Raw genomic sequence first — 25,499 nt, 5'->3', positions numbered from 1 at the left:
AGCGTGGCGGAACCTGTGAAGGACTGTGGGGCAGAAGTGGCAGAATGGGAGCAGGGTAGTTCCAGCCTGGGCGGTGGGCAGTTATGGATATACTCTTTGCTTGAGACTAGGTTCCATACAGACACAAAGCCACCAGCCTCAGTCCAGGTAATGTCAGCTAGCCTGGGTGAGGACCTTTGGACCAGCCATCCATGCTACACTGACTGCTTGTTCCTCCAGCTTCTCCATCTCCTGAGGTTCTATGGCATCCTGGTTCCACAAAGTTCCCAGGGAGGAAGAATGTCATATGTTAAGGATGTAGAAAAGTAGCTGTGGTAGTCTTCCCTGGAGGTGGAGGAATAGAAAGAGGAATGGTTTGGGGCAGATGGATGATTCCAGAGGAGCCAGTTGGACAAGCTGGAGCTTCCCAAGGACCAGGGGACCTTCACATCACACCAAAGGGTGTCAGATAGAGGTAGAATCGCTGAAAGACATTTAAAAACAGGATTGTAAGGGCTGGAGAGATAGCTTAGGGGTTAAGAGCACTGGCTGCTCTTCCAGAGGCTCTGGGTTCAATTCCCTGGACTCACACGGTGACTCAAAACTGTCTGTAACAAGGGATTTGATGCCCTTTTCTGGCCTCCATGGCCCCTGGATGAAGGTGGTGCACAGAAATATGCATAAAGTAAAAATAAATAAAAGAAGTCATTGGTATATCAGGGTGAATGCCAATATAAATAGCTGTTGAAATTATGCTAAAATAATCATAAATAAAATTTATGATTCTGACTATTTTACATGCATTCACAGTGGCAGTTAATCTAACCACACAGTGTGCTCGTCACCACCACCACCCCTCCCGACTGAGCCCTTTGTATCTTCTAACCATGAAACAGTCTCCATTAAACAACTTCTACTGCTCATCCTCAGGCCTGGGCAGCACCGGCTCTCCTTCCTATCTTTGTAGTTTATAGTCCCTTTGCTGTATTTTTAGAGATCCTGCCAGGCCTGGACCCTGGCAAGTGAGCCCCTGGAGAGACCATGTCCTCTTTAAGCTGAAAAGTCCTGTCTGAGTGCCCTGCTGGAAACTGAGTCATTGACTTCTGCCTTGGCACCTGTGAGCCAGCACCCATCACTCCTCTCCAAGCCAGACCATTCCCACTCTTCTGGGCCTTTCTGAGGAGATAGAAACATTCATCACTGTGATTCTTTGCTTTCTGCTTAGAGCTGGCTGCTGTCCAGTAGCCACCTGCCCTTACCAATCTCACTGCTAATTGAATTGAGATATAACGGTAATATGGGCCTGAAGTTCTGTAATTAAAATAGACTTGGAAACAAACCTAGACACAAACTTCTGCAAGCCAGGCAGCTCCTCTCACCAGCGTTGTGTTCTTGCCCATTTCAGTCACTTAGCTGAGCAGAGGTCTATTACAGTCTACCCTCCAGGCTTTGAATCTGGTCCTCATCTGGCAGAGGTGGAGATGAATGTTTACAACCCTTGCAGGATGCAAGAAGCCAGGGGGATGCTGCATTCTGCATTCCATCACTGATTCTATTTTAATTTCCACTTCCGAGGAAAGGATGAGAGCTAAACCCTCGCTATCCACCTCTTGGTGGCATCCTTAGTCCTTGGAGAGGGGCAGATAACTGGGCCATTCCTGACTAGCAAACCCCTGGGGAGGATTGCCATTCCCTCTGCAAGCAAGAGCTGCTCTGGAGTGCTTCGGGACCCTTCCTGTGTGGGATGCTGTTTTGTCTTCTGATATTCTGACCAACTGATAGCAGAAGCCTGAAGGAGGGGTAAGAAGAAGTCATAATGTGGCAGTGATGCCTGTGTCTGTAAATCAGAGGTGACAGGTGCCCATGACAGGCCTTTTTCTGGGCTGTAGCCCCTGCAGATCAGAGCCAGTGCTGTGGAGTGGTTGATGGTCCCTAGGGACCCTAGGGCTGGGGTGGATGGATGAAGAGTCTAAAGCACCTCACTGTACAGACTGAGTTTTACAGTCTGTGAAAACCTACTACCAGCCAGGCTGTAGACCATGTGCCCTCTGTGGCACCGAGTCTGGCAGCTGCTCCACAGGAGCCAGGAAGGATCCTGGGACTCAGCCACCACTGTCCGTGACACTTCTGTCCTGGCTTTAATTGAGTCCATTTGGGGGGTTCTTGCGTTCATGTATATGTGGTTCTGGGAGGTTAGGAAGAGCAACCTGATCACCCATGAGTCTGGAATCTGCTCCCTCCTTCCTTCGAATCCCAGAGAGATCCAGTGGAGACCAATTCTATGAAAGTGCTTCTCAAGTTTGCTCTTGGCTTTTAGTGAGAGGCTCTAGAATGGCTGTGTCCTTTGCAGCAGGGCGGGGAGGTGCAGGCCTCAGTTTCTGCCTTCTAATCTACAGGGACTTTGCATACTGTGGGTCACAGAAGAAAAAAAAACTGGGAGAGTGAATGCACAGGGTTCTGTGCAGCTGTGTCCCAGGGCCGTTCACACCTTCTTTAACCCTTTGCTGCTTCTGGTCCACACTGAGCACAGCATCTGTAGTTCCTCTACCCTGCCCAGAGACCCAGCCACAAAGTTGTGGTACAGGTACCCCAGTCCTGCAGTGTGACCCGTTAGATCCTATGCCACATGACCCCCATCCTCACAAGAGATGGAAGTGGATCTATGGGGCAGGAGGCTGAAAGTTGACACATTCATTTTCAATCATCCCCAGAGTCCGCCCCTTCCCCTCCATGCATACAGACCCTGCAATGGCTCAAGGACATTCAGTAACCATCTGCATACAATCTAGAGGGCTTGAATTACAAGTCCCAGTCCCACCTATTGCCACATGCAGACCCAAGTGCTCCTCTGCCTTCTGGCTAGACAGTGCCTGCCCAGAGACCCCTCATGGGGTCACCCCACCCACCTTCTGCTTCTCTGAGGAGCCACACCTGTGTTTGTCCTTTAGGCTTTTCCATAAAAGGGGAGTAATTCCTAAAAGAGATATGGATTCTTCAGTGTGCTTACTGGGCAGAGAATAAACCCAAGCTTCTAAAAGAATATAGAGTCCTTCCGTGATCCATCCACCACCTACCGTTGGATATTTTCTGCCCTGACATTGGTCGCTCTTCCTCGAATGATCTGTGGACAGCTGGGCAGTGTCCCTCCCCCACACCTCTGGACACTCTGTTAGCACCCGAGAAGCTTTCCTTGCCTACCACTCTGGCTGATTCCGGGAGTCCTGTCCCAGCCTTTTACACTGTGGGTGTGGGGCACCAGGTGTGCTCATCATGACTCCTTGAGTCTCATCAACTCCTCTTTGTCTCAAGAAAGGGGCTCTGCTGTTGCTGGGAGAGGCAGGGCAGGGTGTGGTGTCTGGTTGGCTTGCTGCATAGGCACTGGATAAACAGGAGGTGAGCACCATAGTCCTTCCAAAGAAGCCACATTCTGAACTTGCGTTAAAATATTATTTAATAACCCCACATGGCAGGACTGTGATAAGGTAAAAAATAATAACGGGACGACAAAGGGACCATAGGCAATGAGGCACTAACTGGGCGTTGGCTCCTGGCACTCAGGGTTCCCTGGAGGGAAGCGGCCATTCTGTCTGTGTGCAGGTCACCTGGTTACAATATAATGTAAAATGTCAAATACAGACTCAAGATAAATCTGCTGGGTTTAGACCTAGGATGCAAAGCCAGCAATTTGTACCAGTCCGAATCTCCCAGCTCACGGGGATTTCCAAAGGACCAAATGCTGATCCTAAGGGCTGGGGTTACTGGGAGGTATTGCTTCAATTTCTTCCCGCCAGGCTGGTATTCTCCTGTTGATTATAAATAACTGCACGTAATTTCCGATGTGACATCTCATTTTCTAAACAGAAGCAGAACGCTCCCACCTGCCCCCCCACCCACTCTTGCCTCTCAGCTAGCCCTGCCCAATGGAAAAAAAATGTCCCCGCAGAAGCTGTGCTCATATCTCAATCCTAGCTCCTTCCTCCAGGGGTCTGGGGACCGTTGGCTCGGCATGCCTCAGGGTCTAGTTCCTATTCTGTTCTGCTCCGGCAAAACACTCACACGCTTCGTGCCATCCCACACCCTGGAGCCAGAGTTCTTAATAACATTTTCCAAAGATCTGAATGCTTTTTTTTTTATGAATGTATGGTGAAAATATGGCTTGGCTTTAATATCGCATTATGAGCTTCTGACTAAGGGTTTTAAAAATATGCTTTATGCATGTATATATAAAGTGGGCATATGTTGCAGCGAAGGCTCACTGCTGTGTATAAAGTGTATTATAATAAAGCCGTAGCATGAGCCCGGGGTGGAGAATCAAAAGAGAAAAGACGAAGTGCTTCCAGCCGAGGGGAGGCCTTCTCCGCGCTGTCTTGTCTCGCTCCCAGGGCCATTTGCTCTCCTTGGAATCCTGACAGGTTAGTGACTTAGGAGGAGGGCTACTTTGCCACGCCCCACAGCCACTGCGGCACCTGTGAACACAGCCCAGAAGAGGCCTGGGATTCCGCCCCGGAAATCTCTGCTTTGCTGAGCTCCTGGAATGCTTCCAAAGGAAAGAGCGAGCAGGTCCAAGTTTGGGCACCACTATTTCTTCCTGTGGCAGATTAGTTCAAGAATGGATATTGGGGTCACTCACACTGCACTTGACGCCGACGACTGTGTGTGTGAACATTTAATTTTCAGGACAGATGGGAAAATCCCTTCAGGGCAGTGACTTCTTAGGATTCTTATGAATATGTCCCACGCTTGGCTCCCTAGTTCCCTGACCACATACATACGCTCTGTACAGAGCTGTTAGCGAATAATTAATTAGCCAAGCACATTCCTGAATTTATCTTAAAAAAATACTCAGTGAACCAAATAGAAGTCTGTGGTGTATACCTTTGCAGTCCCCAGGCTGGGCAGCAGAGGAGAGTGTGTGAAGGTCAAGGACACTAGGGAATGCAGGGATGAGACAGGTGTCATCTGGCTTCTGGATGCAGAATGGGACCAGGTGTAGACAGAAGCCTAGTGGACAGAAGGCAGAGTATCACAATCCTGGTACAGTTTGGAGCTCAATGGGTGTCAGGCCATGATGTCATCCAGCACACAGGCAGAAGACAGAGTAAGTCCTCTCTGCCGATGCTGGGAGAGGACTCGGAAGGAAGAAGAGGAGTTCCTAGAAGTAAGGGAGTAGAGATGTTCGATGCTTTCTGCATATGGACTTCTGCTTCCCCAAAACATGGCATAGAAGGGTCTCTTCATGTGACACAAACACCAAGTAGATAAACCCTTGAGAGAATGGGTTCATGACATTGTTCATGACAATGTACAGGACAATCCGAAGAGTAGGAACTGCGAAAGCCTCTGATAGTACCCCGTGGGCATCTGGGTTGAGAATCTGTGAGTTCTCAGGGAGATCAAAACAGAAGGGTGACGTAAAGAGTGAAGGGCTCTCTCTCCCACATTCATGAGTGTTATTAGGATTCACAGTCCCTGACCAAGGCCTGAGAAAGACCCCTCTGGCAGTTCACAGGCTCAGTGATCACAAAGGGTTGAGTAATGTGTCCTCTACCATTAAACCAAACCAAGAACTCCTGGAGGTCCAAGAAGAGATACAGAAGGGCCTGCTGTTGTGTGATGTTTTACTCTTTTGGCTTTTTGGGGAACTCGCCACCCAGCTCCCAAATAAATCATACACAGAGGCTTATTCTTAGTTATGAATGCCCAGCCTTAGTTTGGCTTGTTTCTTGCCAGCTTTTCTTAAATTATGCCAACTACCTTTTGCCTCTGGGCTTTTATCTTTCTCTATTTCTGTATACCTTTCTTTCCTTCTTACTCCATGATTGGCTGACTGGCTGGCTGGCCCCTGATATCTTCCTCTCTTTGTTCTCTTGCTTCTTGTTCTCCCTTGGTTCCCTTTCTATTTATACTCTCTGCCTGCCAGCCCCGCCTATCCTTGCTCCCGCCTCGCTATTGGCCATTCAATTCTTTATTAGGACCAACAGATGATTTAGACAGGCATAGTAACACAGCTTCACAGAGTTAAACAAAAGTTACACACCTGAAAATAATATTCCCCACCAGCCTGCCCTGAGGGTAGAGATAACCCTGGGCTGAGCACCATTCCCCTTCTGCCGAACACACATTAAACGTAAAACACGAACCTATTTGCAGGTGACTAATTGCACTTTAAGCTCCACAGTGTTTTAGGAATCTGAAAATGCTCATTACCCAATGTGGGGGTTTGAAAGAAAATGGCACCCAAAAGGCACACCACTATTAGGAGGTGTGGCTTTGTTAGAGGAAATACGTCACTGTGGGGGCAGGCTTTGAGGTCTCTGGCTCAAGCCTCTGTCAGTGTGACTGTCAGCTTTCCTGCTGTCCGCAAGATGTAGGACTCTCAGTTGCTCCAGCACCATGTCTGACTGCATGTTACCATGCTCACCACCATGATACCAATGGACTGAACGTTGGAAACTGTAAGCGAACCCCTCAATTAAATATTTTTCTTTATAAGTGTTGTGGTGATCATGGTTTCTCTTCACAGCAATTAAAAGAACTAAGACACCCAACAAGGCAAACTTCAAAGTGTTCACACAACAAGGAACAACGGCCAGGCATTCAGGGAAAAAGGACCCACAATGAAGAGAAAAATCAGTCAGTGAAAAACCACAGAGAAACAAATATGTAAGAGTTAGTAGGGAAGGGCATTCGAAGGTCACTTTGTAATGAAAAGTAATTAACGTGTCAAAGATCACCACACTTACACATTGATGTGCCTAACAACAGGATTGAGCTTCAAAATTCATGAAGCAAGGATTGATGGAACTAGAAGGTCCAATGGTGAAGCCACAATTATAATTAGAGAGCTTTAAATGTGCATGCTTCAATAATGTATAGGAGAGGTAGACAGAAAATCGGTAAAGATCTAGAAATTCTAAACCATACCATTAGCCACCTAGCCCTAATTGACATTTACGGAACACTTCACCAGACAGTTGTGGAATGCACACCACCCTCCAGTTCCCATGGGATATTTATCAAGGGGGACATACAACTCATATCACGAGTTGTAAGATGAGTCTCACAAATTTAAAAGGATTTAAGTCGTACAGAAGCATGACAAGAAAATGGAATTAAAAATTAATAAGAGAGAGATCGTCAGAAAGTCTCCCTGTATTTAGAAACTAACATTTGGAGATTACTATCAGAGGAAAGGAGAGTCACACATCCAGGTTCAATCTAGGCTCTTGCCTAAATGTGAGAGGCTCTGATGTCAACCCCCAAAACAGAAAAGCAAAACCCAAATATAAGATGTGTAAATGAACTGAAGTAGAAAAAAATATGAACAAAGTAAAGCGATGTGTTGGTTGTCGTCAAAGGAATGCTCGGAGGAAGGACAGCTTTAAAAGTCTGTGTAAAGAAAAGGTCTGAAATCGCTAACCTTCTGTTCTACCTAAAAAAAAAAAAAAAATCAGAGAAGGTAAACAAAGGAGAAAATAAAATCCAGAGTGAAAAACCACTGGAACAGAAGAGAGCAGAAAACAATCTCACAAAGCAACTGAAGCAGAAAATCTGGTTCTTTGAGAAGATCAATGAAATTGATAAGCTTCTAGCTATGTTGATCAGGAAAAAGGGGGAGGGGGAATGATTGTTATCTGGGACAAAACAGGAAGCGTTAGGGACTCGGAAACGATGGCGAGGACAGTAGTGTCAGTACATCTGGCACCTTACACTGTCCTCAGTAAACAGTGCACCTGAGCTACTCGCGAGGAAACAGATGAGGATGAGGCTAGGGAAAGAAGAGAAGTTCCCTGCAAAGAAAACCCTGGCCCAAATTCGCTGGAAAATTACCACCCTTCCCACACATTTAAGGAGCAAATATTCGCCAGTGTGTGTGTGTGTGTGTGTGTGTGTGTGTGTGTGTATGTACACACATATGTGTGTATGTATATATGTATATATACATACATTAAAATTCATATATTATATATAAATATATGCATATATTCTTCCAGAAAATTCCCTCTGTGAGCCCAGCATCACCCTGACTACAAAACAACCAAAAGCATTGTAGTCAATAAAAATCACAGACCAAGGGGCCTGAGTGACGAGAGATGATTCAGCAATTGAGAGCACTTGTTGCTCTTTCAGAGAACTTGGGTTAGATTCCCAGCACCCACACGGTACCTCACAACCCTTTGTAATTACAGTTGCAGGATTGAACACCGTCTTTATTAGGTATCTGTGTGGTTTACATATATATATGTAAGCAAAACACTCAAGCGTATAAGTAAGTCAAAAAACAAAACAACACACACACACACACACACACACACACACACAGAGAGAGAGAGAGAGAGAGAGAGAGAGAGAGAGAGAGAGAGAGAGAACAGTCTTGTGAACGAAGAGGCAAGACTTGACAGATGGATGCTGGCACTATGGAAACGGGAAACCGCATCTTTTACTGGTGGAATTCAGATGGTGACATGCAAAGTGTTATGTCTGAAAGTCAGCATCATTTACTGTCTGACCCAGCTGAGAAAGCAAAGCCAGCATAGGCTCCATAAAAAACCAGCCCCACAGTCTAGAGGACTCCTCAGCTTCCAGCTGTGGGAAGCAATGCTCGATGAACCCTCAGTGCAAACACCATACCGGACAGCAGGACCTGAAAGAGCAGACATCCTTCAAGGTGAGGAGTGGTGGCAGGCGTTCCATTCTCTCTGCTTCAGGCAAATCTTGTGCTGGCATTTTAGCTACTGGATAGGACAGAACTGAGGAGATAAGGAGCATCTAGAGGGTGAAAAGAAAGCAAACTGTCTGTAGTCAGATTGGATGATTCTGGATGGAGAAATATGACAGCATCTCCACAAAAGCTAACCAGAGCCGGTAGCTCTGAGTCACTTTCTGAAGGTTGCGGCACATGAGGTCCTTATACCCACATTTGCTGTGAAGCCCTGCTGGTGGCAGTGTGGAGTGGTGTGTCCTCTGGTCCGCGGCCACTACACTCCTGGGCATCTACCTAAAAGAAATGGCATAGAAAATCACAACCAAGCAAAATGCAGAGTTCTGTAGCCCAGTTCCAACGGATACAGAACACTCGTGTACCTAAAACACAGGTAACATTGTGGAAGAGGGGGCAGAAAGACTGTAAGAGGCAGAAGATCGGGGAGTTTGCTGTGAGGTTGTGTTTCCTGGTAATGTCAGAAGCTACTCCTACAAAGTCTCACCAATAGTACTGTCCAAATGTGAGCTGAACAAGGATGGCCCCAGTGGACATGCCACACTGGATTTGGGGAAGCCCTTGAGGCCTCAACCATACCGCAAGAACTACAGGCACCTGAGGAAAGTGGGGAGCAGGAGAAGTGGTCTTCTCTGGGGAAGAGCACACCAATTGGTCGTCCAGTGCCAAACAATCATTTCTGAAGACATACACAAAGTAACATTATATGGACTGAATAAGTTATATTTAGGAATATATAAATATATGCATGTACATATGTATATATATATATGCAATAACAATGAAAAAGGCTATGAATTTGAAGGAGAGCAGGGAGAGTTTGGAGGGGTGAAAGGGAAGGGGGAAATGAAATTATATATGATCTCAAGAATAGAATAATAATTTAAAATCACCTCATCTGTTCATAAGAAGACTGTGTGCGACGATTCATTATTGTTTTCATTATAATAGCCTGAAGTACAAGCGGCCCAAGAGTCCATCAACAGCGAAAGGGTCAGCAAAGTTCTGGAGTATCGCTACAGCAAGCCGTCAAATGCCCTGATAATGAGGGAGAGAGAGAGAGAGAGAGCATAGGCAGAGAGCACACGTTGTGTGTTTTCACTGACGCTAAGTTGTAGTGAATACACGCTGACACACAGTAGCAGAAAGCAGACGGGAGGTAAGAGGAGCCAACAGTGCTGGGGAAGGACATGAGAGCCGCAGGAAGCCATTGAGATGTGCTTGTGTGTGCTTGAGGAAAAGAGAGGGTGTTGCTGGTGGGTACACAGGTCAATGCTCAGCAAAGTGACACTGTCTGTGTGTGCAAACGATCGGACGTCAATGTCAATGTCAATATTGCCGCTAAAGAGCTGCCTCCGGGGCTGGGGAGCTGGCCCAGTGGGTAAGGTCCTGGCTGTGCAAACATAACGACCTGACTTTGATCCCCTGAGCCCATATTTGAAAAGAGGTGGGAGTAGTGGCAGGTGCCTGAGCTTGAGAGGTGAAGACAGGAGAATTCCTGGGGATCGCTGGCTAGTCAGTCCCGCAGAATCAGAGATCCCAAGCTACCGAGAGACCATGTGTTCAAGGATGGTGAAGTGCAGTTGAGGAAGATATCTGATTTAACCTTCACACTTTCTTGTACACACATATGTGCACAGCCAGCCACATTCATGTACATCCATGAACACACACACACACACACACAGACAGACAGACAGACAGACAGACAGACAGATAGATAGACAGATAGAACTATTTTAAAAACAAGGGACTGTAGTGTAGCCCAGTGGTAGGACTTACCTACATCTGAAGTCCTTGACTCATCTGCTTGTACTGAAAGCAAATGGGATTGCAGATGATTAAAACAGATGCTGACCTATGTCGTGTGTGTGTGTGTGTGTGTGTGTGTGTGTGCGTGTGTGTGTGTGTGTGTGTATATACATATGATGCGAAAGCAAATGCTTTGCTTTGGAGTCTGAGTGTTTCTATTCTCAGGGTTCGCAATGTGTGGCATGGTCCTCTTTTTAAACACTGGACAAGAGCAGCACACCGTGGTTCCTTGTCCGGCCGTTGCACTGGTGGCTCCACAGACCTTCCTGAAACCCGTTCCTCCCACCGCCCCCTAAGGACTTCGGAGCCTTTGTCAGTGTTTGGAAACTCACCTTCCTCTCAGCAGAGGCCTGGCCCCAGGGCTCCCAGTGTTCGGTTGAATTATGAACCCTCCGTATGCACAGTCGCTCCCATACCTCCACATTGGAGTCCACCGACCACAGATCAAAAATTTCCTTGGGCCGGGCTTGGTGGCAAGTCTCTGTAATCCCAGCACTGGGGTGCCTGAGGCGGAAGGATCGCAACTCCAGGGCAGCTTAAGCTACGCAGCAAGACCCTGTCTTAGAAACAGAGCACCATGTTGTGAGGTAATACAGGCTCAGCAAGACAAACGTTGCCCTTCCTCAAATACCGCAAGTTCCCTGTCGAGGGGGGGATCCTAACTTCTGATTTTTATATATGTGTGTGTGTGTGGGAGCGAGCACAGGGAGGGGCCAGGAAACGAGAAAGGGACCCGTGAGAGAGGGCAAGGGGAGTTACCAAGTGGGAGGGGAGTGGGGACACCTGTGACATGAAAGAGGAATCGGGAATGCTGGGAACAAGTGTGCAGGTGGGAAGGGGTGACAGGAAGATGGGGAAAGAGAACCACGGGCCACCAAAACCATGTGTGGCAACACCACAAGGCATTTTTGTGTGCTAATACAAAATTACAATTGTTTGCTTTTTGAAAGAATTTTGTGTGTATATGTGTGCGCCTGAGTGTATGTGTGAGCACCAGGAGCATGCAAGTTCCTGAAGAGGGCCAAAGAGGGCATTGTATCCTCTGGAATTAAATTAATAGGTGTTTGTGAACTGTACCATATGGGTACTAGGAACTGAACCCAGGTCGTCTGCAAGAGCAACAAGTGCCCTTAACTTCTGAGCCATCTCTCTAGTCCCCTAGTTTAAAAAAATCAAAATACGATTTTAAAAAGGTGTAGAGGTGAGGAGCTGTACATGGCTCAGTAGTTAAGGGTGTATACCACTCTTTCAGAGGACCTAAATTCAATTCCCAGCACGCCTGTTGGTCTGCTCACAGTCTCCTGTAACTTCAGCTTAAGGGTAATTTCTGCCTTTTGTAGACACTCATGTATAACAAAAAAATAATATTTTAAAAGAAAAAAATATAGGTGAAGACACAAAACACACAAATAAGAACTAAGGAAAAATATACTGTCATTTTTCTTGTCGTTATTCTCTGAACAGTACAATTATTGACTCATCATTTCCCGTTCCATGTTGTGATGGGTTTATGTGGGTTCTGCATGCACACACCACACACACACACACACACACATACACACACACACACTTTTGTATGCCAGACTTGAGCATCATAAAGGTGGACACCCATAGGCTCCTGTCCAGGCTTTCATGAACATTTTATAAATGAGTAATCCAACAAAACTGTATCAAGACCTGGGGAGAATCAGGTCTTACTCTTTCGCCTAACTCTTGTGACGTGAGCAGGGACATGAGTTCTGTCTCCTCGGAGCAAGCCCAGTGTCCATGCACTTTGCTGGGGAGGTAGGTGCTGCAGTTTGGAAGCCTGATGAGCCTGCTGGACAATCTGCTGGGATCTGCGGGTAGACTGGTGTTCCCTTTCATAATCCCAAGGTGCCTGCTTCTCAGGGTCTTAGGCCCTGGCTGATGAACCAACACGTCATCCTCAGCTGGGCCCTTCCCAAGGTGTGTACAGCTCATCCCTTCAGAGAACAAGTTGTTGAGTTGCAAAAAAGTTAGCAAAGTACTTTTTCAATGGGAGGATTATTTTACTTGGGGAATCATAGCTTAGCATTAAGTCTCCTGGGTAACTCTTCATGGGTCTCCTGCACTTCTGTGGTCATTCTAGCCTTTGCTCTGCAGGCCAGGGATAATTTCATACCATTGCATCCAGGACTGGGATGCTATCTGCAAGCACTGACTTCTTATTTTTGTAGGAGAGCCTCCCCAGAAGTGTAAATATGTCTAAGAGGCTCACTAACTGGTGATGGTGTGGCTGGTTCCCTCATTTCCAGAGACCTGAGGTCAGAGTGCATACACACACACTAAGAATCCAGCCTAGGGGCTGGAGAGATGGCTCAGTGGTTAAGAGCGCTGACTGCTCTTCCAGAGGTCCTGAGTTCAATTCCCAGCAACCACATGGTGGCTCACAGCCATCTATAATGAGACCTGGCGTCTCCTTCTGGCTTGTAGGCACACATGGAAGGAATGCTGTATACATAATAAATAAATATATATAAAAAAAAATCCAGCCTAGGAGGCAATGGGCTCCCCTCTTCTGGGGACATGGTCATCACAAACAAGAGCATAGATACACCCTGTATAGCTGGCTGTCACTGTTGCACACCAGCACCATTTGAGGTCCCTGAAACCCACCATCACCAGTGCATTCCCTAGAGAGGAACACGGAGGCTCCGGGGTGGGGCATGTACCCACCTGGGCTCCCAGCTGTCCATTCCCCCTCCTCGTTCCCACCTGTGGTTTTGCTTTTTAAATGATAATTAGAAGGGAAAAAAAATAAATTGTGTCATTTGAAAAGATTCAAATTCAACCTATTATCTCAGAACTTAAATAAAAACCTCCCCCAGGGACTGAAGGAGGGTGAGGAGCCATTAACTGAACAGTGGGACTCAAATCCAGTCACATATCTGACAGGCGGTAAAAGGCTTTGGAAGCTGCGAGAACATTTTGACAAGGCTGTGATGAATAGGAAACCAGCACTGGAGACTCCAGCTTGAAGATCCTCTTTAGGATGTGTGTGGAGGGAGGGGAAATGGGGAGCAGGGCCCGGCAGGGAGAGGGACCAGGCTTCATTTTCTCCATCCAAGTGGTGGCCTCTCTTCTCAGGCACCCCAGTCCAAGGAAGCCCACACCTGCTAAGAGTCAGGAGCTCCTGTCGGGTGGTGTAAATCTGTTAATTAACTGATGTGCCGATGCTGAGGGTACTCGGAGCACAGCTGACAGGCACTCACACTGGCAATGGCATTCTCAGATGATGTGGGCTGGCGCTTGGATGGGGGCTGAGTCAACCTGGCAACGCATCAGGGAACGTCTGTCTGTCCCCTCCCCGCACAGCCAGTGCCCTGAATGAAGGGACGGCTCATTGATAGCTCACACTGTTCGCTGAACTCTGCTGATCAATCTCAAAATTTCAAACACTTGAAATCTTTTTAACCCCATTGAGGGTTTAATTTTTTTTTATCAGTTTTAGACTGTGTGTGTGTGTGTGTGTGTGTGTGTGTGCATGCTCATTTGTGTAGGGGTGCACATGTGTACACGTGAGTGTGCTTGTGGACACCAGGGAACATAATTTTCATTAGTTGATTGTCGGCTTTTCCTGTGGCGTCTCTGGCTTGGCACTTGACAGGAAGACAAGGCTGCCGGAGCAGCAAGCCCCAGGGACCCAGCTGTGTTCCTCCACAGTACTGGGACTACAAGGACATGCCACCGAGCTCATCTTGTTGTTGTTTTGTTTTTCATAGGTTTCAGGGGTCAAACTTGGACCCTTGCACTTGCCCAATGGGCATTTTACTGATGGAGCCATCTTTCAAGTCCAATTTCCATCTGTTTTTCTGTTTTTGCTTTTTTGTTTGGCTGACCCAGAAGTACTTCCTTCACAGTTTGCTTGCCCTACCTAAAGGCAGTGACTGTCCCAGTCAATCTGCAAGCTGCAATGTTCAGCCTTGAGGGTGTGGTGTCAGGAAGTGGTTGCTGCGAGGCCATGAGGTCACAAGGGTAGAGACGCGGGTGGGATTTGAGTTGTAATGAAGAAGACTCCAGAGAGACCCCTTTGACTTTGTAACAACACCGTGAGAATGAGAAGGCATGGTGAATGATCCAGAGGCCACAGGATTCCTGTTTCCAGGACTTAGAAGCAGTTCCGTGCTGTCCAGTAGACACCATGTTCATGCCAAATTGTGATAGTAGCCGACAGATGTCACCACCAGACATCCTTCAGCTAATCCTGCTCCCTGCCTCAATTACTTTTGGTTCCAAAACTGTTCAGGAAAACCTTTTCATAGGGTCAGCGTGTGCCTGGTGAGCCCATGACTTCCAGACGAGAGTCCATTCAGACCAGCCCCTCCTTGGCTGAACCGTCAGTCAGTTCTGCTGTTCAACCGTCCCTCTTTCCCTCTGACTCCAGGCTTGCCACATTTTGTGAACTTCTATAACCACAAATGAATTCACTGTGAAGGTGTGAAATTTTGGAGGGGAATTCCACAAGCCAGGAAAGAGCTTCTGTCATTCTGTTAAAAACAAACAGACCTTATGTTTAACTGCTTCTTTATCTGTTTTGGCTAACAAACACACAGCATTGGGCTGCCTTTGAACTGCATTAAATTAAACCTAAAACAAAGCTAGTTAGTTTTTATAACCTTTACCTTTATTCCTAAAGCCTAGATTTAAAGGTTTATTTTACCACTTATATATGTATATATGTGTCCGTACATGGGTGTGCAGGTGTCCTCAGGGAGGAGATGAGTTCCAGGTGATTGTGAACCATCTCATGTGGGTGCTGGGAACAAAACTCTGGTCCTTTGGAAGAACAGCAAGTGCTCTTAACCACTGATCCCTCTCTTTAGTCCCTTAAAGATTAGATTCAAATCAGGGGTTGCCAATCTCAGGCCCGGACTAGCCCCAGCTGCAACCCAGTTCTGAAAATAAACATGTATTGGAACACAGCTGCATTTTGTGCTGGCCACGGTGGCTCTGGGGGCACTCTCGGGGGTTTGTTATCCATGCTCATGTCACCTGAACACCTTGCTAGTGTAGCACAGCCTGTGATGGGGAATGTGGAGAACCTGGGCAATATAATTGTGGAGGGGAATTCTACAAGTCAGGACACAGTCGGGGAAGGCACCATGCAATCTTACTTGCCTTCTCATGCTGGCTATGAAGATATAGCCATATATAGAACCCTTCCTGGGGAATTAAGATGCTGGGGCTGAGGGCCCTAGTCAGGACCCTGATGTCCATCCTGAGTCATAATGAAGATTGTTCCTGAACCCAAAGGAGCTTGGAGGCTGGTATACATTGGGAGATTGTCCAGATGTTTATCCCAGCTAGCATCTGTGTTAGGATTCAGGCATTATGCTGGTCTGCCCTGTCACCTGGCAGGATATACCCAGGCAGTACCCTGGCCAGTGCAGGGTTCTAGTTTGTATGTAGGTGCAAAGATTCCTTGAAGAGACAAGCTCCGCCCACTCCTGGTCTCTCTTTTCCCACTGTTCCTCTGAAGGGGCAGGCAGTACTTTTCCTGCTTCTTCCCCCCTTCCCCTCCGTCTCATTTTCATTTCCCTTCCCATTTCCTTTGTCTCAGTAAACTCCACACTGCACTCTGTCTGCACCCACCTCGGTCCTCACCCGCCATGGGACCTGTTAGGGTCCCACTCCTGCTGTTTTACAACACCTTGACCTTAGTGAAGACCCCAAGGAGCTTTGCCTGCACCCTAGCCCGTAAGATTATCACTGTGTATCGTATGAAGCCACCAACATGGTGGTTTGCCCCAGCAGTGGCGGACAAACGCACAGGCTGGCAGCCCAGTATGGTCCTGCCTGCTGGAAGTCACAGGGCCTAAAGGGATAACATGCTAAGTGCTTAATATCTGAAATGTTACTAGAAAAGTCTGTAAACAGACTGTATCTAGGCACCTGGACACGAGACCCGCTAATAACTCAGCAATTGACTCTGAAGGGGCAAGGTCCTACTGTAGATGTGATTCGGTTTCTGGGATCAACTGAGGTCCCTGACTGCGTGCAGCTACCAGCTTCATCAACCAAGTCTGAAGCAACAACTCTGCTTGGGTTTGGAGCATTCTGCCTGTAAATCAGGGCAAATGTGTTTATTTTAGCTGCCGCACTCGCTTGGGCTGACTAATTGGCTCTCTGATTAGACTGGTGTTTCGACGTATTAGTCACAGACTTCGGCATCAAGGCCTGCCGCACGCCCCTGGCTGTTTATACTGGAAACTGAGCTGGGTAATTAGGCCGAAGCGGGAGCGCAGGGAGGCTCGGGTGCTGATGGCTGTTAGGTGACCATTGGGATGTGAAGGGTAGTTTCAAAGTTGGCAACTGCGATTAGAAGTGATAACTTTCATTCCCGCCAGGAGAGGAAACGGTTTCGTGTCTGTCTGGCCGCTTGGCAGAGCTTCACTCCTCAGGCTTCATAGATCGTTCTCAGAGCTGCCCGAGTACGACCCTAGACGGTCTCAGGTCCGGAGGCCAAGCTGAGCGGAGACCACTCTTGCTAACGCTATGTGAAGTCCAGCACAAAGGCTCTGCTGGAACCCGTCCCACAGCAGAAAAGCACCATGGTGCGGCTCCACCTGCCGACTTTTCCAGGCTGACACTCTGGCGTTCCTGGCACTCCTTGCTTTGATTACTTTAATCTCCCTCCTAAGAGCTCACAGTCAGGCTAGGCTGCTCCTGGCTCGGGTCACCGTCCCCAGGAGTCCCCAATTTTCAACAGAGGCAGTGAGCTGCCCCTTCCTCTCACATACCACTTCGGAATGACTGGAGTTGTCCTTAGCCTGACTTGTCCTCCACTGTCAGGGTCCCGAGGGCTGAGCATGGGTTGGCTGCAGAGTAAGGTCAGTACTGACCTGTGGGAACCTGAGACCATACTTCCAGGCTTCTTACTCTCTATTTAGCTGGAGTAACTGGGGTAAACCACATCAGCCACTCCCACCCCCCTCTTTACTCATTTGCGAATGTTTAGCCTTTATTCAGACTCACCCTCAGGAACACGCAAATTAATCAGCAGGAGGTGCTGATTGTTTGATCAGTGTGGGTTCTGTAGCACAGGCCACTGGTTGCTTGCTCAGACATCAGATAAGAGTATTCCCTTGTTCTAGACAGACTCTGGAGGTTCAAGGCCAAAGCCAATAGGGGGCTTGCTGGCAAGGTTTTTCCGTGGCTGAGGGACGCTGTCTTCTGGATCCTCAGGTGGCTGGGAGGCTTTGGGTATTGTGGTGGTTTAAATAAGAATGGCCCCCATAGGCTCATATATTTGGAGTTTTGTCATTAGGGAGAGGTGCTATTTGACAGGGCTTAGGAGGTGTGAGCTTGCTGGAGATGTATCACTAGGGGTGGGCTTTGGAGTTTCAAATACTCAAGCCTGACCCAGTGTCTCTCTCTCCTTTCTAGCTGCTGATCTGGATGTAGAACTCTCAGCTACCTCTCCAGCACCATGTCTGTCTGTGTGACAAGCTTTCTGCCATGGCTATAATAGACTGAACCTCTGAACTATAAGCCACCCCAATGAAATGTTTTCCTTTATAGGAGTTGCTATGGTCATGGTGTCTCCTCACAGCATCAGGATATCACTAAGAGAGATATCTTATCAGGGTACCAGTCCTGTTATACAAGGCCACCTCTCCAGAACTCCAAGCACTGGGATGGTTAATCTTGACTGTCAACTTGACAAGATCTAGAATCACTAAGGGACATATGTGCCCGTGGGCATGTCTGTAAGGGGCGGTCTAGATTTTACTGAGTGAGGAGGGACCATCCACCGTGATGTAGGCAGCACCATCCCATATCCCGTGGGCCGAGGTCTTGGTCTGCATGCACAGGAAGGCAAGCTGGGCGCCGGCATTCATTTCTACGTCCTGTCTAGGGACTCAACATCACCCGCTGCGCTGACTTCTCTGCTGTGAAGGACTGTGCCCTTAAAGTGCCAACCCAAACAAACTCTTCCTTAAATTGCTTTGGTTGTGTGTTTTGTCACATCAATGAGGTAATGGCATTATTTCACCGTGTTTAGGGCTTCAATGTGAGTTTAGGGGGCATCCAGTCTGCCTGTGCTGAGGGTCTCTGCTGCCCTTGAACTTGGGTCCTGTGTCTGCAGGAGAAAGTCCTCCTGTGACAACAGAGACAGGACACCTGGATCCGTCTCTCCAGGGGAGATTAAGTGTGGCTCAGGAGGGAGCCATGCCCGGGTGCCATCACCCAGCAATTAATTTTCTCTTTGCCCTAAATCTTGTTCTCATAGCCTTAATAGGACTGATTATTCATCAATATTAAAGTGGCAAATTCATTATATTCTAATGATCTGACATCAAATATTAAATCTCATTATGTGATTGGTTGGGATTTATGGCAGCGTTAGTTCTCTCAGGTGGTGGCTAGTCTCCTGAAGAAGGACACTTCCTGGCTCTGCAGTTTGCACGATTCCTTCCAGGTCAATAGGCTGCAGCAAGGAGTCAGGGAAGCCTCCGGATCTGGGGTGTTGGAGAAATAGCCCCACTTCATTTGGAGTGGCCATAAGCCATTATAGGTGACACTGTCTCATGTCAGAGATCATCAGAGTTCAGCCAGAACCTCACCGGCTCCTGCCACTCATACTAGGGCTGCTCTGACATAGAAGGGCTTCTAGGGGCTTCTGGAATACATTGTTTTATTTCTGAATCGCATGCCTTTTCTTTAGAAAAATCTCCCTACTCCTGTCTACTCATGCATTTGCGTTTCCTCTATCATACAATGACTGGGTAGGTCAGCCCTATCCCTGCTCATAGGTTATGGGCCACAGGACCACTACATCATGTAGTGTTGAGTCCTGGGGCCCCAGCATTAAAGGAAAGTGATTCAATGAAACCTGTTAAAGGACAGAGGGACCAAAGGTGTGTGGATCACCGAAATGAAATCTTGCAGAGGGGGAAGGAGATGGGCTGATGTCCAAATACAGTATGAGAAAGTAGGGATCCAGCCAAGGGGCATGTAGAGTCAGGAGATGGGAAACCACTAAGGTGAGCGATCAGGAAAGGTGGATTCTGACTAGAATGACTTCATAGTTCTCAGAGAAGTCAGGCCAGGTCCATCAGACATCCCCTGCTACCTGCCTCAGGGCTCAGAGCAGCCTTGAATTGCTTGCCCACTTCTGGGTGATGGGTGGGGTCAAATGCCACAGTCTCCTTTTGCCAACTTTTCTTCTCAAGACTTGACTCCAGGCATCGCTGGAGGAGCTGCTCCCTCGGCTACTCTGTGCCTGCATGGGGCTCTGACCAGCCCACCCTCTCATTCATTCACTTGATGACCCATTCATTCATTCACTCCCTCCCTTCCTCATTCATTCCTCACTCATCCACTCATTAACTGGCTTACTCATTCCCACTCTCTCATCGACTCACTCATCCACTTATTCATTCACTCTTTCACTCATTCATTCGCCAATTCCATTCTTTCATTCATTAGCTCATTCATTCACTCATTTGCTCACCCCTCACTCTTATACCACTCATTCATGCTCATTCACCCCTTCGTTTTCATATTCGTTCATCTTCTCACTCACCTACCCATTCACTTACATCCCAGTAGGCGCAGCAAAGCCCTTGTCATTCTGCTGTGTCCTTTGTCCTCCTCTGAGAGTCTAGATTCCCAAGGACAGCCAAGCAGGAAGCTTGATCCTTATCTTTATCTATTTCCAGAAATAAAATAGTCGACTGTGGGTCAAGCCTCTTTTGCAGGTGCCTGAATCTGAATTCCTAAGTTTAGGAAGGTATATTTCGTGCTTCAAAGCCAGTTCTGAGAACTGCCCTGATTTGAACGAAACAGCTTCTGAGCTGCCAAATGGGGCAAGTTCATCACTGTAGAGTCACATATACCTACATGTGCACTAACTTGGCAGGCTCCCAAACACTGGCTGTCATCTCTATTCTCTCCCCAGTGTCACCAGGTCCCCACACTGCAGCCTAAACTGCTGCATCTGACTGAATCTCTCTAGAACACGTAAAACCAGCCTCAAAAGTGTCGCCATTCTAGATGAGCCGCAGTCAAAGTACAGAGGGCCAAAAGGAGCTTGACTTTGTTGTGGGGAGTCACAGACGATTGGAGTACATCCACTTCTGACTCCCCAGCACCAACCTGGAATGCAGAAATAGCCTATCCTGTACCCATCTGCAGAAAGCAGCACCAAGCTGGGCCTCTTCCTCAGTGCGGCGTCCAAAGCCATGGGGCTATTGTCAACCAGATGCAGAGCAGAGGCTGCTGCTGTGGAGTAGGCAGGCCACACACCCTCCTCATGCCAGGCTGGGCACCAGCCACCTCCAGATCTCAGTGGGCACCCTGAAGCTATTGGCTTATTCCTCACAGGGACCTAAGTATGGAGTGTTGTAGTCCTGGTGCCCGCAGTGAGGCATGTCGGTGGGGACAATGACATCACGTAGTGCTGCACACCAGCCTTTTGGAGCACTGTGTATCTGTCATTCAGACCAAGCCCACACCCACGCAGGGTTCTGAGAAGTGAGGTACTATGCCCTACCCATCACCGGCAGCTGTGCACTGCAACTGTGGGCCTGGTAGGAGGAAAAGAAAAGCACTCAAGCCATAGCCCCAGTCTTTGACTGAGGTGAGAAGTAAGGAGGGAAGGCTGGGGATTGTGTTACCTTTCATTAATATCAAAATCTGTGCACAATGATTACAAGACAGAGTGAGGAATCCAGGTCACGTGACCAGCTGCTCCGCTGTTCCTGTTGGGGGACCGTGCCGTAACCCTGTTTCCAAAGGGCAACGGGGAAGCTGCAGCCATGTTTTGCCAGCTCCTCTACCGTCCAAGAGAGCACATCCGACTCCCCATCCAGTCTTACCATATTGGGTTACTTACCCATCCAGTCTTACCATATTGGGTTACTTATCTCCAGAGAAAAATCACGCCCACTGGGCTACACTGCCCCATACGATTGGCTGTTGGACCAATTTCCCACAAACAGAGCAGGGTCCTAAGTCCTCCACTTGCATTCCCATTCTAATCCACAGGGAGGCTGGCCTGTCCCTCTGGGCCTGGGATATGCTTGAGGCTCTTGTGATATTGATCCTCCCCAGCTTGCTGGGAATGAGAATGCCTTCCACAGTCTTGGATATTTTATCACTTGGTCCCCAGTTGGTGGCTCTGCTTGGGGAGGCTTAGGAGGCATGGTCTTGTTGGAGGAAGTGCATCACTGGGGGAGGGCTCTGAGGTTTCAAAGCCTCACACTACTCCCAGATTGCTCTCTGCTTGATGCCTGAGGGTCAAGATAGCAGACCTCAGCTTCCTGCTTCTGCAGCTGTGCCTCCACTCCCTGCACTGAGAGCATTTGGGCTATGCTCTTTCCTCACCTGATATACCTGTGTTCAGTGTTTTCTGCTGTGGTGAGCACGCTTACCACAGTTACCATATTTGCTCTTTTCAGCCTCCTGAGGCTATGTGGTATCAGATGGGAGATTTAAGTGCAATAAACAAGAGAGTTACTTATAACCATGCATCAATGTGATCACCCACTGAGTAGGCACACACTTCGGAGGGTTAGGGAACGATGTGTTATCATTTCTCGGTCAGCATCCCAGATGCAATGTTTTCATTACAGTTATTGCATTTCCAACTTCAGAATTCCTCTTTGGTTCCTTTGTAAAAGGTAGTTAGCCTTTCCTTATTGATGTTATGATCGTGTTTGGGAAGATATAGTTCTCTCATTTTCTTAATTTTTTTAAAGACATGTTTCCCTTTGGAGTTTTGAAAGTCTTTATAATAACTTATTCGAAGTCTTCATCTATGGAGTCAGTGGCTGCTGTTCCTCAGGAACCAGCTCGATTGCCCAATTTCCACCACATGAGCGGACAGCAGCTCCCCAAATAATTATTTATTGTCCTAGTCAGCCCCGACACAGCCCAGAGTCAACTGAGAAGAGAAAGCCCAATTGAGGAATTTTAAAGCAAGCTTAGGTTGATCTGTAGGCATGTCTCTGAGGGATTATCTTGACTGTTTACTGATATGGGAAGATCTGGATTCTTGTGGGTGGCACCACTCCTCAGGAAGATGGTCCATGGCTCTTTGAAAAAAATCTAGCTAAGCCCAAGCCAGCAAGTGAGCCTGCGAGCAGGCTAGCAAGCAGTGTTCTTCCGTAGTCTCTATTTTAGGTGTCTGCCTCGAGTTCCTGCCTTGATTTCTGTGGAGGTTTGAAAGGAAATGGCCTTCAAAGGGAGTGGCACTATTAGGCCTCATTGGAGGAAGTGTGTCATGGTGGGGGCGGGCTTTGAGGTCTCGTTTTCTCAAGCTTCCCGCAGTGTGACAGTCAGTCAGCTTCCTCTTGCCTGCAAGACTCTCAGCTCCAGCACCACATCTGCCTGCACAACTTCGTGCTTTCCTTCATGATCATAATGGACTGAACTTCTGAAACTGTAAGCAAGCCACTCTCAATTAAATGTCTTCCTTTATGAGAGTTCCTGTGGCCATGGTGTCTCTTCACAAAAATAGGAAACCCTGCTTAAGACAACTTCCCTCAATGATGGACTGTGACCTAGTGTAAGATGAAGCAAACCATTCCTTCACCAAGTTGCTTTTGATCAGAGTGCTTTATCACCACAGGAGAAAACAAACCAGGATATTTATTTATTTGTGTGCACATTATGGTTTTATTTTTGTGGACAACCTGGACATTTAAAATAATACAATGAAACAAATCTGTCAGTAAGACCCCTTCATGTGTGTCATTATAGTTAACTTTCTTATCATTGTAACAAAATAGTTGGAATAAATAACTTACATAACTAAGGATCCATCTTGGATCAGTTTCAGAGTTTTAATTCAGTGTGGGAGGCTCCATTGTTTCTGGGACCATAGTTACGTAGAGCCTCATGGTGGTGGGAGCATGTGGCATAGTCTACTTTTCTGTCATAATTATAATAGAAACACAGCAGAGAGACTGGATAGAACCAAGGATAACCTTCAAAGGCATAGCAACAGTAAACTTCCTCCTCTAAGCAGCCTCAATCTCCTAAAGTATCCAGGGCCAATCAATATAGCATCATCACTCAGTGATCAAATGTTCAAGCACATATTGAATATTTAAGCCACAAAGTTGTATTTATGGCCCCACAAGATCTGTGGGCATCCTATTAGTTCATCTTCAAGAGTTCCCCAAGTTTTAACGGTTCCAAGATTGTTCAAAAGTCTAAGTTGGGAATATTTTTTGAAGCTCAAGGCAGTCTCTTGGCTGTGAACACCTGTTGGCTGAAAAAATAAATACATACAGAAAGGCAAACAGAAAGAGAGAGAGGGGGGGGGGAGGGAGGAAGAAGAAAGAAAAATTACATATTCCCAAGATGTGAAGGACAGGGTAAACATTCTCATTTCAAAGGAAGAATAGGGGCGTACCAAGAAAAGACTAGATGAAAGCAAGAACAGAACCAATACAGAATTAAACCAGTTAATGTGTGGCCTCTCACACATCTGATGTTAGCATTAGCTCTAGCAGATCTGGAACATCCCATCTCCGTGGCTGTCCCTTTTGCTGTCCTGGTGGTTTCTTTCTTTTTTTTTTTTTAAATATTTATTTATTTATTATGTATACAATATTCTGTCTGTGTGTATGCCTGAAGGCCAGAAGAGGGCACCAGACCCCATTACAGATGGTTGTGAGCCACCATGTGGTTGCTGGGAATTGAACTCAGGACCTTTGGAAGAGCAGGCAATGCTCTTAACCTCTGAGCCATCTCTCCAGCCCCATGTCCTGGTGGTTTCTGTCTTGTGCTGGTGCCATGCATTGCTTGCAGCTCTTCACGGCTGATATTCCACAACCTGGAGTCCCCATTGCAGACTCAGCTGCACTTTCACAGCTACGCACACCACCTCAAGGGTGTCTCTAGCGATCCCAACCCCCACCGCCAATGGCCTGCACTCCAAGGTCTTCCTTTGATATCTGAGTGGATGCCTCCATGATCCTGCATCTCTTGCATTCTGCATGTCTAAAAAAATCAGTATCATACAAGTAATACCAAGGTCTGCTGCTGGCTTGAGTGTCAGCCTGGACTCTGATAGGCTGGACCTATGGAAATCCTTATCTAGATGGTCCTGCACACACAGGGCACAATGAATGCTTCTCAGCAGCAGTGTCTTTTAGATGAATTAAATACTTTATGCCTTTGATCTTGTGATGGAAGAGGTTCTGCCAATTCCCCAGATGCCCTGAAGGCATCTTTCCCATTGTGACTTCATTTTTTTTCCACCTACATAGCACCCATGCCCCCTCTGCCTGCAACTTTAAACATGTCACATTTGTGGTCACACAGTGCATTTTTCAAATCTTTCTGCTTGGCTTTTTAATGCTCTCAATTCTCAGTATAAACTTGGTTAAAAGCAGCAAAGCGACATCCAAGCTACAGAATAAATGCTGTGCCATCTTGAAATTCTCCCCCATCAATTTAATTAATCCATTACACTCAAATTGAGCCTCACTCAAAATCTTAGGACACGGGCAAAACATACATAAATTGTTTGCTAGGATGTCCCATGAATGGCCTTGTAGTGATTTATTTTGACTATCAACATGATTGGATTACCAGATGCTTAGGGCATTAGTAGGTTACTCTTTTGGATGTAATTCAGAGGGTATTTTCAAAGAGAATTAATTAGGGGGAATATCTACTTTGAATATGCATAGCATCATCCAATGGGGTGGAGCCTCAGAGATGAAAAAAGTGAAGGAAGAGGAAAGAGTAAGTTGAATAGCCACATGGCTTTCTCAGCTTCTCCATACCCTGGGGTAGGTGCCATCAGCTGCTGTACTTGGCACCGAGCTCGACCTGTGGCATTGCCTTCCCGAGCAGGATGGACTGTATCTTTAATCACTGACACCAAATATATCTTTCCCTCCTTCGTTAGCGTTAGTTAAGCAGGTATTTTATAGCAGCCGTGAACCTGTAGCCCAATTCCCAACACAGTCCTCATTGGCATGGCAGTGGAGGGCCTTCCAGTCTT

This window comes from Arvicola amphibius, chromosome 9 (genome assembly GCF_903992535.2).
Source record: "Arvicola amphibius chromosome 9, mArvAmp1.2, whole genome shotgun sequence".
In the NCBI taxonomy this organism is placed as follows: Eukaryota; Metazoa; Chordata; class Mammalia; order Rodentia; family Cricetidae; genus Arvicola; species Arvicola amphibius.
Note: the sequence above shows the minus strand (reverse complement) of the source record.